Source organism: Leptosomus discolor, chromosome 8, assembly GCF_034619465.1.
Source record: "Leptosomus discolor isolate bLepDis1 chromosome 8, bLepDis1.hap2, whole genome shotgun sequence".
NCBI lineage: Eukaryota > Metazoa > Chordata > Aves > Leptosomiformes > Leptosomidae > Leptosomus > Leptosomus discolor.
In genome coordinates this window covers 14,105,846-14,117,183 of record NC_141398.1, presented here as the reverse complement: position 1 = coordinate 14,117,183, position 11,338 = coordinate 14,105,846, and the positions used below count along the sequence as shown (strand labels likewise).

The 11,338-nt window shown below is 42.2% G+C and overlaps 1 protein-coding gene across 3 annotated transcripts in view; it reads left to right on the top strand.

Annotated features, from left to right (window-relative positions):
* The first annotated feature begins 690 nt into the window (after positions 1-690).
* IKZF1 (IKAROS family zinc finger 1) overlaps positions 691-11,338 on the top strand; it is a 67,853-nt gene continuing 57,205 nt past the window's right edge. For all 3 annotated transcript variants that reach the window (XM_086468876.1, XM_086468875.1, XM_086468874.1), the window contains exon 1: positions 691-708. The gene's annotated coding sequence lies outside the window, so the exon portion shown is untranslated. The remainder of the gene's footprint in view (positions 709-11,338) is intronic.

Genomic DNA, 11,338 nt, shown 5'->3' with positions numbered 1-11,338 from the left:
CAGAGTGTATGTGCACTTAATTCTTAAGCATAGGAGTAATTTCCGTCAGGTTCACCGTGCCCTCTGGACTGAAGCGTAGGGTCTGGATTTCAGTGACTGTCTGTGCCACCGATTCTAAGTAAGTTACTTCAGTTCTGCTCCTGCGGTGTTAAATTCAAGCGCTTAAAAGGCGCGGGGCACGTTTTGCTCGGGATGCGAATGACCAGGCTGAGATAAAGGAGGAGGATCTGACCCCCGCACCTCAGCTCCGCGCCGTTACAGGTGTCTGTCTGCGGCCGGCGGCGGGTGACACTCAGCCCGTGCCTCGCGCCCGGCCGCTGCCTCCCGCGCCGGGGGACCGCAGCGTCCCGCCGCCCCATGAGCCCGCACCCGGGGGCGCCCCGGCGCGGAGCCCGGCCCCTCTCCCGCGCCCCCGGCTCGGCGCGGCCGGCGGCGCACCCCGGTGAAACACCTGGCCAGGTAAAGCCGCTCCGCGGGGGCCGCCGGCCGCCCCGCTGCCGTCCCAGCCGGCGGCTCCTGCGGGGCGGGGGCGGCGGCGTGCGCGGGTGCGGAGCGGGCGGCCGCGCGGGGCGGAGGGCGGGAGCGGCGGGGGAGGGACCGGGCGCGGAGCCGCCGCCCGCGGGGCAGCGCTGGCACATGGAGCCGCGCCGCGCCGCGCCGCCACAGCTGCCGTCCGCCCCGGCCCCGGCCCCGGCCCCGGCGTAGCAGGTACCGCGGGACGGGGGGGGCCCGGGCGGGCACCTGCCCCAGCCCCGGGGGGGCGGGCGGGGGGTCAGCCCTGAGCGGCTGCGGCGCGGGGGTGCGGAGGGGCCGCGCGGAGCCGGCGCTGCCGGGGAGAAGTTGCCGAGAGCGTAAAGTGGGAGGATGCGGAGCCCGACAGGCAGGTCCGCCCGTCCCGTCCCGTCCCATCCCATCCCATCCTATCCTTCTCCTCCCTGTCCCACACGCTTTTTTTTCCCCTTCCCTTCCTTTGAACCCCTTGCTCCGCAGTTCGGGCGTAAAGCAGGCGTTTTGGAGCGCTTCCTTAAGGTTTCCGAGATGAGTGGCCGCAAGGAGCTGGCTGAAAAGGGGTGTTCATTGATTCAAAGGGGAGGGAAGCGGCGGGGCGGTGGAAATGTTGCCCCCACGCAGGAGCGGGTGCGGACCGGTCTGTTTTCGCCTCGTCACCTCCAGCACTTCGGTTCATTCATTCAAAGCCCGAGTTCAAATTGCTTGCGCCTGTACTTTGCAGAGGGGAGGCAGGTTTGGAGGTTGTAAAAGCCGTTAGGAACTCGTAAAATTAGCAGCCCCCGGTGCGCTTGAGGGGAACGGCGTTAGAGGAGAAGTTGCAGACTTCCGAATAGCGGTGCCACCAGAAGTTTTCCTCCTTGCGTTACAGCCTGTCACAGCTGGAGGTTTTCTTTTACCCTGCTCCGCAAAGTTACCCGCTCTGTAAAGGGACAGTTTCGCTCTGTAGTCATTATTAAAGAAGATGTGCATAGTTGGAAACTGTGTGTGTGAAGAAACGACTTCCCACTGCAGCAGTCGATTCTAAGGAAACTTAATTTTGAAGAAACCTGTTTACTTCTTGGATTACTGTTCTACCTTGGTCTAGAAGGTATGGTAACGCTGACAGAGGTTGTGCAAAGCATTCTGCTTCCAAAATTGATAACAATTAATAATACTGTCAGAAAAAAAAAAAATTAGCTTATGGTTGCAAACTGTCTCAAAAAATGTTTTGTGGAATGCAAGAATTTTTAGATCAGTATGGCCACTGGCTTAAACTATGTAAATTATTGTAGAGGAATATAATGTTGTTTCTTGTTTCTTTTTCTCTTTCTTTCTTTCTTTTTTTTTTTTTTTCTTTTTTTTCTTATATTGAGTCTGCTTACACATGTAAGTGCAAGTAGTGTTTTCGAAGACTTTGCGTAAGGATTAAAAGTTAGAATGAGAGCTTCCTCACTAGGTATTTTTCTTTTCAATAGCTGGATGCTACCAAGGTTACATCCATATGCATTTTCTGTCCAGCCATACAAAAAACACCCAAATGAAATAAAACAGGTATCTAATCCTGATTGTATTTTGTGCATTCACCTTAACAACCCACTTGCTTTAATAGTCTAGTTTTAAAATTGGAAGCTGTAATGCATTGTAAGGGCCAAATCCTTTAAAAGACGCACTGTTAGCTTCAGTCGACTGCTCCCATCAATTGTAACTCACATGCATACTGGAGTACCATGTAGTATGACTCTCTATTAACATTGTAAATGATCATTGAAATGTAAAGAAAAAGCATATTAGTAAGTTGCATTTAGAAATAAGTACTAAAAATCCTTCCAAATGCTTGGAGAGACTTTATCTGAATCAACTAAGCAGGGGTATGTCAGAGTGGCTTGCGGCACTGCTCTCTTGCCTTGGTAGTGAATTGCATAATTTAAGCTGTTCAGAGTCTTAGTGAAATAGAAAAGTTAAGGATCGGATGGCTTTCTTATATGAAAATGTAGCTGCTTCTGAATTTTCCAAAGCAAATTTTTGTCCTTAGGTAACTTTGTTTATTCTTCTTTCTCCTCTCTAATGAGAGAAATTGTAAGTCAAAAAAGTGAGAATGGAGTTGTTCATGTTACAATGAAAATGCCCAGTATTCCCCTTCATGGTTAGTATAACAGTAGCATACACTAGTTCATACTATGTCCCTTTTCCAAAAGGTGTCATTGCTCACCTGCAGAAGCGCTTTTTTTTTTTTTTTCCTAATATTGTCATGCTCTGCTTTGATTTTAACTCATAACTGTTTCTTTTAAAACTGAATAAAAAACACAGGATATACTGCTTAGACTGTCCTGTGTCCCCACGCCCTCAAGATATCAATCCTTAGCAGAGCTCTACCAAATTTTAGTTTGATGGCTGTGTGCCCTATTGCTTTATCAAAGCCTTTGAAACTGCTGCATGGGGACATGAGAAACAGAGTAGACGAAGTGCAAGCCCAAGAACTCTTAAAATGATAGCTGTCCTTATGATAGCTGCCCTTAGCAGAACTGCATGGGAGAAGCATCCGAAATACTGCAGAACTCTGCACTTTCCTCAGTTCATGTTTCTGTTATCCCAGACTCGCTTCCAACCTTAAAAATTTTCTCACAAATATTAACATTGGTGATGATCCATGTGCTCTCTTTATTTATTTTTTTTTTGAGTAAAGTAGCTTAAACTCAGAACTTGATATACTGTAAGTTTCTAAAAAATATAAATAGAAATTATAACCCTAATGATAAGGTACATTTAAGATAAAAAGCCAAGAAGATGTCAGGTTTATCCATGGTGTGAGAAGACTTGACCAATTGCAGTCAATGGAAGTCCAATGCTGGACATCCTCAGGAGCTGGGATTTCAAACCTAATGCACTGATACCTGCAAGAGTCCTCTACCTCCCAGGTATGGCTTCCAGGGGAAGCAACAGGAACGCAGAGGCATAATGCAGAATTGTACTGACTGTCCTCATTGAGTCAGGAAGGGCTGGTGGACCCCAGTAATTAAAGAGGGATTGCTAATGTCTCTGGCCCAATGTAATGATGGGAAGACAGGGCAGAGGACTCTTGTCTCTTTGCCCTTCATGCTCCCTGTAACTTAGACACTGATCCTGTGTGTGTCTTTTATCCCAGCTGAGTATTTCCCAGGGTGGCTACCTAACACGAAGTGAGCAAAGTGAGTTGATGTATTTTTAGTAGGTCCCATACTCAGGAGCTGCAGTAGAGAGACAAGCTGGTCATACACCTGTGACTTTCCACATTGGCTCTTGGATGCCAGTGTTTACTCCGGGAATGGTCTAGTTGCATGTTTCCTTATTTACAGCATGAATGACACCTTTGTCATTTGTGTTACATGCAGCGTACAATTAAAAAAATGCAATACTTTCCATCTTGGCGTTACTGTAGCAGTTTTCCTTTCCCTTGTGTACCTCAGCACCAAAAAACCTGGTCTGCTTGCCACTTCCACTGCATAGCAATGCAGAAATGTAAGCGGAGAATCAATCCACAGAGTTTTAGAACAATGCAAACTTGGTTTTCGTCATTAAAATTGGATAACTCCAAAATGAAGCCAAAAACATTTCCAGACATATTTTATTTGAGCTTAGGTACTTAACTAACACCACAATCTTGCAGAAAACAAGGAAATGGGTCCAGTCTGTATTTCAGCAATAGAAAATAAAGGCATAATGAATCATATGCTGTTCTGGCAGATCATTTTTGGCAACATTTCCTTAAAAAGTCCAGAGGATATCAAAAGTCATGGATCACAGCCTAATTGTGTGGCTCTTTGTCAGGAAAACTTCCACTGGAGACTTGTGGGATTTTTTTTCTTCTCCTGTTTTATGTGCAAGAAGAGCTGGGTCCATAGTGAATTTTATTGTTTTTCAGTCATGATTCACATATGTACTTGATTACATTTTGACCATTCATTACTTTCTACTATTATTAAAAGTAATAGAATTAGACCAAAGAAAACATAGTAAAGTAGTAAAATGTAGTGTAGCAATAATGGGATCTTTGGAAAAAGTTGTCATCCTTATGAGCGTAAGGCGGGATGCGCTGCTGGCACTGTAGTGGTCTCCCCCGGAATTCCCCTCCCAAGCAACAAACCCTACTTTTCTAGGAAGTATAAAATCACACAGAAAGAAAGGTTTGGGAACCGTTTCTTCTTCTCAGAATCCTTACAACCAAATAAGAAAGGAGAGGGGAGGAGGCTGTGCTGCAGGACAAACGCCCTTGGGTTAAATGCAGTTGCTAGATACCTTCAGAAGGATACCGGGAATACGTTACTTCAGTTGAGGAGTGGAAGGTAAGGGCTCTCATCAGTTTTTCTGGGACTGTGATTCTTTGGGAAGTGCTTTTAAATCTTACAACTCAATGCAAGAGTCAAAAGAGGAAAGACCTATTCCTCACTGGTATTTTTTTCTGTAATCCAAAGTTGTTGGTGTTTTTTTTTTTTTTTTCCCCCTGCTGGAGGGGAACAGCATTTAGAGATGCATGTGGACTCTATCTGAGGCGAGACAGGCCGCCTTGGTCTTGTCAGCTTTATGGCAACTTTTAAACTGGAGGCTACTTTAAATGTCTTCTACTCATACAAAGTAGCTGCAGGAGTTTTACTTCCCTAGTGCCTACCCAGCAAAATGGACTGACTTCAGCTGGGAAACTCCCTGCTTCCAAGGTCAGCTGTGGTTTCTTGTCCCTACATATGTAATGTACACATAAACATAACTACAACTTGGAGTCAACAAGAGTTTTGTTTGCTCCCTAAATTTAAACAGAATTATGTTAGCCCCCAAGGGCATGCTGTGATGCAACTTTATTAAAAGCCCAACAACTTCTGCCTCGCCCTTCTCCTTTAAGACACACCTTCCTCCATGCTTTAAGCTGGTGAACAAGGAGATTGCAGGGGTTTTTTGCACTGAGCAGGTCACTAGAACATGCTTTGGTGACTGCAAAGGTGGGTCCTAGTCCTGAAAAGATACGCGCCAGTTCTTAGCTTTATTTGAACCATCGCAAATCCACGGGGATAAGTCAGAGCAGGTTTGGGACCTGCATGGCACGCTCGTGCTTCTTGTATAAAAGACTCACAAGGCCATTCAGGCTGCAGTTTTTTAAGAGCATTCACACTGAACTTGCCATCTTTTTTTAAGCAGTGGGAACTGTCCACTTCTTGAGCTTATTTTGAAGTGTGTTCCATGTGAAAGATTTACATTTCTTCTTCTGATCCCAGTTGCTCTAGCTTTCACAGTAAAAGAGAAACTTGCTCTGTAAGATAGATCTGATTCCCCTCTGCATTGCTTCGTTTTTCCGCTTGTGTCAACTCACTGAGAACAGTGGAGGAATTGCAATATAAAGCTGGAATTGTCCCTAGGGATTGAGTCCAAAATATTTGCAAAAGCAGAGTGAGTTAACTGAAACATGTAGTGTGGAGAAATTTGCTAATTCGTTTCAATTGTAGTAATTTTAGGTGTTATTTTTAGCTTTATTTAGGGGAAAAAAAAATCACACGGATCTCTAATATGCTTATTCAGGCTGATAATGTCCTTTAATAATCCGTAACAGCCTGAACAGTTTGAAGAGAAATTAGGAAGCAATTCTGTGATCATGAAGCAGAGTTGTTGAAAACTCCTATAATTTCAACAAATGAACTACTGATACATTGTTGGGGATACTTGGTAATAACAACTGTAGACATAAAGGGATCCTTTAATGTTTTCTGTATTACATATTAAGATATGCTGTGCTAAGGACATTCTATGCTTTTTAAATCCTATATCCATATATATATATGGATACAAAAAGTACGGTTTTGCATCTGCTGCTTGCCTTCCCTCAAGTGAGAGCACTGGAAATATATCCAAGAGCTCAATTTGGCCGCCTGAGAATGTGCTATGTTCTTAGACTGAGCACCCTAATCTACACACCTCACTTTTTTTTTTTTTAGTCAGTTTATTTATAAGATGGAAATGTGTGCATTTTCTTTGTCATGGTGAATTTATTCCACTTTTCTGCTTGGTTTTTAGTGAATAAAGGTGACAGAGTTTAATGAGTTAATAAAATGTGCCCTTAATTAGGAAAATTACCTTCATATTTTTCTCATATTGTGGAAATAATTTATGACAACTCTGGTTACAATTCAAAAACTTGAAGGAAGAACCTTTTTTCATATTTGCAATGATATCAAGTCTAGTAATTTGCACACAAAGTCTCTAAAAGAACAGATTTTTTATGTCTCCTTTAACAATGAATTGTTACATGAATGTAGCTCACAGAGGAACACTAAGAAGAGTGCATATGGAAAACACATACATCCATACAAGATGCCCTTTTATCATTTCTCAGTGCTTTGAAAAAGAATCTCCAAAGAACTGAGAATTATGTAGGATCTTCGATACAACTTTTTTTACACCTTCACAATTGTTCACTAACATGGAATTTAATTTTACATGTGCCAGACATATAAACGTTTCACATCTGCACTGTTAGCAGAGTTCTTTTCTTAAGCTTGTGTGTTGAATTACAGTGCTTCCTTCATTTTGCAGACAGGAGCTCTCCATTGAAATTTGACTGTATGCTCATAATTGTATTGTCAATTCGTGTAGTTAACCAGAATTTACACCAGGCAGGAACAGAGAAATGACTGAATAAACGGAACATCTCCCTAGACTGTAGAAAATGCTGAATATGGAATTAGTATAGAGGGAGAGAAATTGATCCACTTAGTTTTAACCTTTTTTCTGTTTAATGCAGTCCTTTAAAAGACCTGGAGGGTTTGGGTTTTTTTAAACAGAAGTGGATTGCTTATTATGACTCTCAGTTTTTAGTTTTCAGAAAGGACCACCCCTCATCTTTGTAGTTATTATTTACATTGAGCTGTGTGATGAGGTGGAAATTAAAAACAGAATTAAAATGCTTCTAAACTAGAGTCATTCACAGAGATTGTGGAGTCTAGCATATTAAATTACAATAATAAAGCTAATTATCAGCTGCTTGCTGAGATATTAGACGCTTTTAATTAAAACTAGTTTGTAGGATTCTAGCAATTTTCTTCAAGTGTGCCACTGGTTGTGCAATACATACTACCTTTTTCCCATGTTTAACAACCTTCCTCTTGTGTGTTCAGTTGTACGTAGAACATTCGTATGTGAAATTAAAAGTGTATTAAAGAAAAATATGAAGTCTTTTGTTTAAAAGAAAACTAAATGTTAAATACTTTTACAGGGGTGTCTGTTCATCTCCTCTCTTGGTTGTTGGTTCAAACTCATCGACTTCAGTGGGTGCAAGAGGCCTGGTTCTGCTAGGTCGAGACCCTCTGGTGCAATTAGAAATGCAGCTGTATTATCATTCTGCAGGTAGATGCAACTCCTAATTTAAAACCAAAAAGACTGATGATACATACATGATGATACCTATCACTCCTAACCTGTTGTTAATGTGCAAATTCTCCTGTCAGGTATGTTAAGGTATGTAGGTGTTCAACTGTACTGTGTTTTTCAGGCTGCAGCCTGGTTTTGCTTTATTAATTTGTTTATTAAACTTCTCTTTATATGCCATGGTTGGTTGCATCTAGGACCCATTTTAGGAGCTTTGCGTCAATTTAGGTTGTGAAGTGGGTTGGGGTTTTATGTTTTTGGTTGTTGGTTTGGATTTTTCATTTGCTAAAGCTGCAGCCTGTGTGACGAGGAGCCAACGAGACATGTCAAAGACCACAAAGATGAGACATACTCACACAGGAGCACTCCGTTAGGGCCAGCTGCTCCAATGACCTGTGCGAGCAGTCCCTTTTCCTGCTGCAGGGCTGCTTGCACAAGTGGGGGATGCGAAATCAGCCCTTTCCCTGTGGTAGCTGGGGAAGCAAGGCTGGGGTTTGCCTCTTTGCTTGTTTCTTTTATCGCAGTTAACCCAGAGCTGCCACCACTGAAGAACTCGTGTTCCCCTCTCTTTTTGTATTTGCAAAAGTACCTGCAGAATGTCAGGTCCCTTGTAGAAGTTTTCTTCTCCCTGCCTCTCCAGACTTCACGAGCACTCATATTTTCTGTTCTGAGGCTTTGTGGAAAAGTGTACCTGGCACTGCAGAGTGCATTCAAGACAGAAGTGTTCCTTCAGGGACCTAGCTCAGCAAGGCTACACCTACAAATAGTCAGGAAGCATCCAGCTGGACATGGTGTCCATTTGTCGGCTCCTTGACGCACCAGGACTAGAGATATCTGCAGATGGAAGGACAGCTCTGAGTTTAGGTGTGCTGGTATAAGTCCAAAGTGGCTTCACAAATGTCAAAATTTGAGGTTTCATTTCCACACCATAACTGAGGTCCCATTGTGCTGAGTGTGAAGCACATGTTGTCCCACAGAAGTCAGTACATGCATAGCTTGGGAAACAAAGAAGAAAACAAAATAGCTAGTCTTTGGCATTGGGGTAGGTCATTCCATTGAATTATATCAATGGCGCAATCTTACAATCTTTTAATATCCTAAAGAGAGCAGGGTATGTAGAAGGATTGACATACTTACACATTTGTTTGAATTGATAAAACACTGTATAAATGCTAAACATTAATTTTCTTGACAGGGAGGTTTACTTTTGAATTTGCATTGTAAGACGGAAGATGAAATAATAAAGTAAGACTTGCAAATAATTAATTTGCTGTATTCTGAAAGATTAGAAAATCTCAACCTTGCAATGACTTCTTCCTATTTACACCCGGAATCCTAAAAGGTCCCAAATCCACTTTGGTTGTAATTGATACCAGGTATAAATGGAGCAGTACCTCAGTGATCCACCGGGCATATTTTGATATATTCTTAAGACAGAGTTGCAAGAAGGGAAATCGGTTACATGTAAGTTTTCTCTGGGCTCAAGATGGTAACCTGGACAAATGCTGACTAATTTAAATCACCAATTTTTGCATAAGCATGGTCAGCTAGGTGCTTCCTTACTTAAATCAAAATCAACACAGCCTTTCAGGATTTTTCTGTGTTGATTATTAATTAGCTCAAGATAGCAACATTTGATTATTTTTCCAAAGCATTGGGGTAGTTTCATTTGTGAATCTGGTATTTGGAGTCTGAAGAGGAAAATGTACAGGTTAGTACTTTAGCTCTGTATCTGAAAAGTTTACTCTAATTCTAATTTACTCTAGTTCTGTCTCTGAAAAGACTTGAAGAAATAGTTTTATGTATTTTGAAGGGAGCTTTGTAGCTCTTTCAGTAAGGGGCCAAACTTTGAAGCTATTTGGATTCCTAAACAGAAGAAATATGTATTATCACCTAGGTGCTGATCCGCTTCCTGCTACAGATGAGAGCTACACACGTTCAGTGTTTGAGAGCAAGATTGCTTTGGTCAGCTGCCCAGCCAGCCTCTGATTTCTAACTTCAGGCTCCTAAATTGTCTCCTAACCTAAACAGATGCAGCTTCATTGAAGACAGTGAAGTCACACACACTTCTTATGCTAGTGATAAATTTAATTCTGGAGATACAACTTACAACGAAAAATTGCAAACCAATTCTTTTTCTTGCCAAAACCGACAGTTATTTAGTATTTCATGTCATAAACATTTCTAAAACAGTGTTCTTTTAGGTAAGTCTTTGTAAAGATCTATTAATTTAATAATTGGTATCAATTACTTTGGTGCAAATCCTTATATCCATACAAAGGGCGCTCTTGCTTTCTGGGAAGTCAGCAACAATGTTTCTGCTGATTTTATAGCATAGGAGGAAAGGGAGGAAAAACAGAGTATAGTTTCCTATTCATAGATTTACCATACCAAAGGCAAAGAGGTAAATTCTACTCTTAGCACTTAAAATTTAGCCCAAGACACGTTAAGCCCAAGTCCAGTGTGGAAAAAAACCTTTTAACAGTCACAGAGCCAAAACCAACACTGCTGCCATTGGAGAACTGGGGGGGGGGGGGAATGGGGTGTCCTGTTGTGTATTCTTTGCTGATACAGAACCAAAGCTGAAGTTAGCTTGGATTTCATTTTTCATTACTATTTACCAGATACCAGAGGATAAATAGCATTAGAGAACAAGTTTTCCCTCGGAGGGATTCAAAACACCCTTTAGGATTTTTTAAAGTCGTTTTTTTTTTTTTTTTTTTTTTCTTTTATCAGTTTGCTTAGTGCTTGTGGATCTTTATCTGCACTTGGGGAACATGCTTAATTGTTCTCAGTAATCACTAGGGGTAAAAATCTTTCTAGCACCACTTTTCCACCAGCTTTATTTTGCCTCCATGTTTTATCCCCAGGAAATGGATCAGCTTTGCCAAATGTCCTAAAATCACCTAAGTCAAGGATAAACCCTTTGAGAACTGAGGGCATCTATTTCAGCACAGGCAGTCTATCCAGCCTCACAGAAAGCAAGCCTAGGAGTATTCCATTAAAAAAATAACAACAAAACAACAACAAAAAAACCCCACAAAACCCAAACAAGCTGTACTCCAGTTTACTTCCATTAAAAAAAAAAAAAAAATAAATAAACCACCAACAATAAAAAAACCCACACCCAAACCCCAACAATCTGTACTCTAGTTTACCTCTTCATTTAAGAAGTGGGAAGTGTTTTCAAACTGAATTCTGCCTTATGGCAGCAAGAGGCAGGAAGGAGTACAGCTGAGAAGTGTACTGCTTAAACTGCAGAAATGCTGAACGTAACGCTTGTCATGCCAAAGGCAGGTAAATTCAGGAATACGAAAATAGAGGATATTTTCTCCTTTGCCACCTCTTCCTCTTGTCGCTCCCAGTCCTGCTGAAGCCCTAGCAATACGGAGAAGGCAGGTGCAGTTTGAATAAAGTGCCCTTGATGAGTGTGGGTCCCTTCTGGTGGGTATTTTCTCGGGGTGTT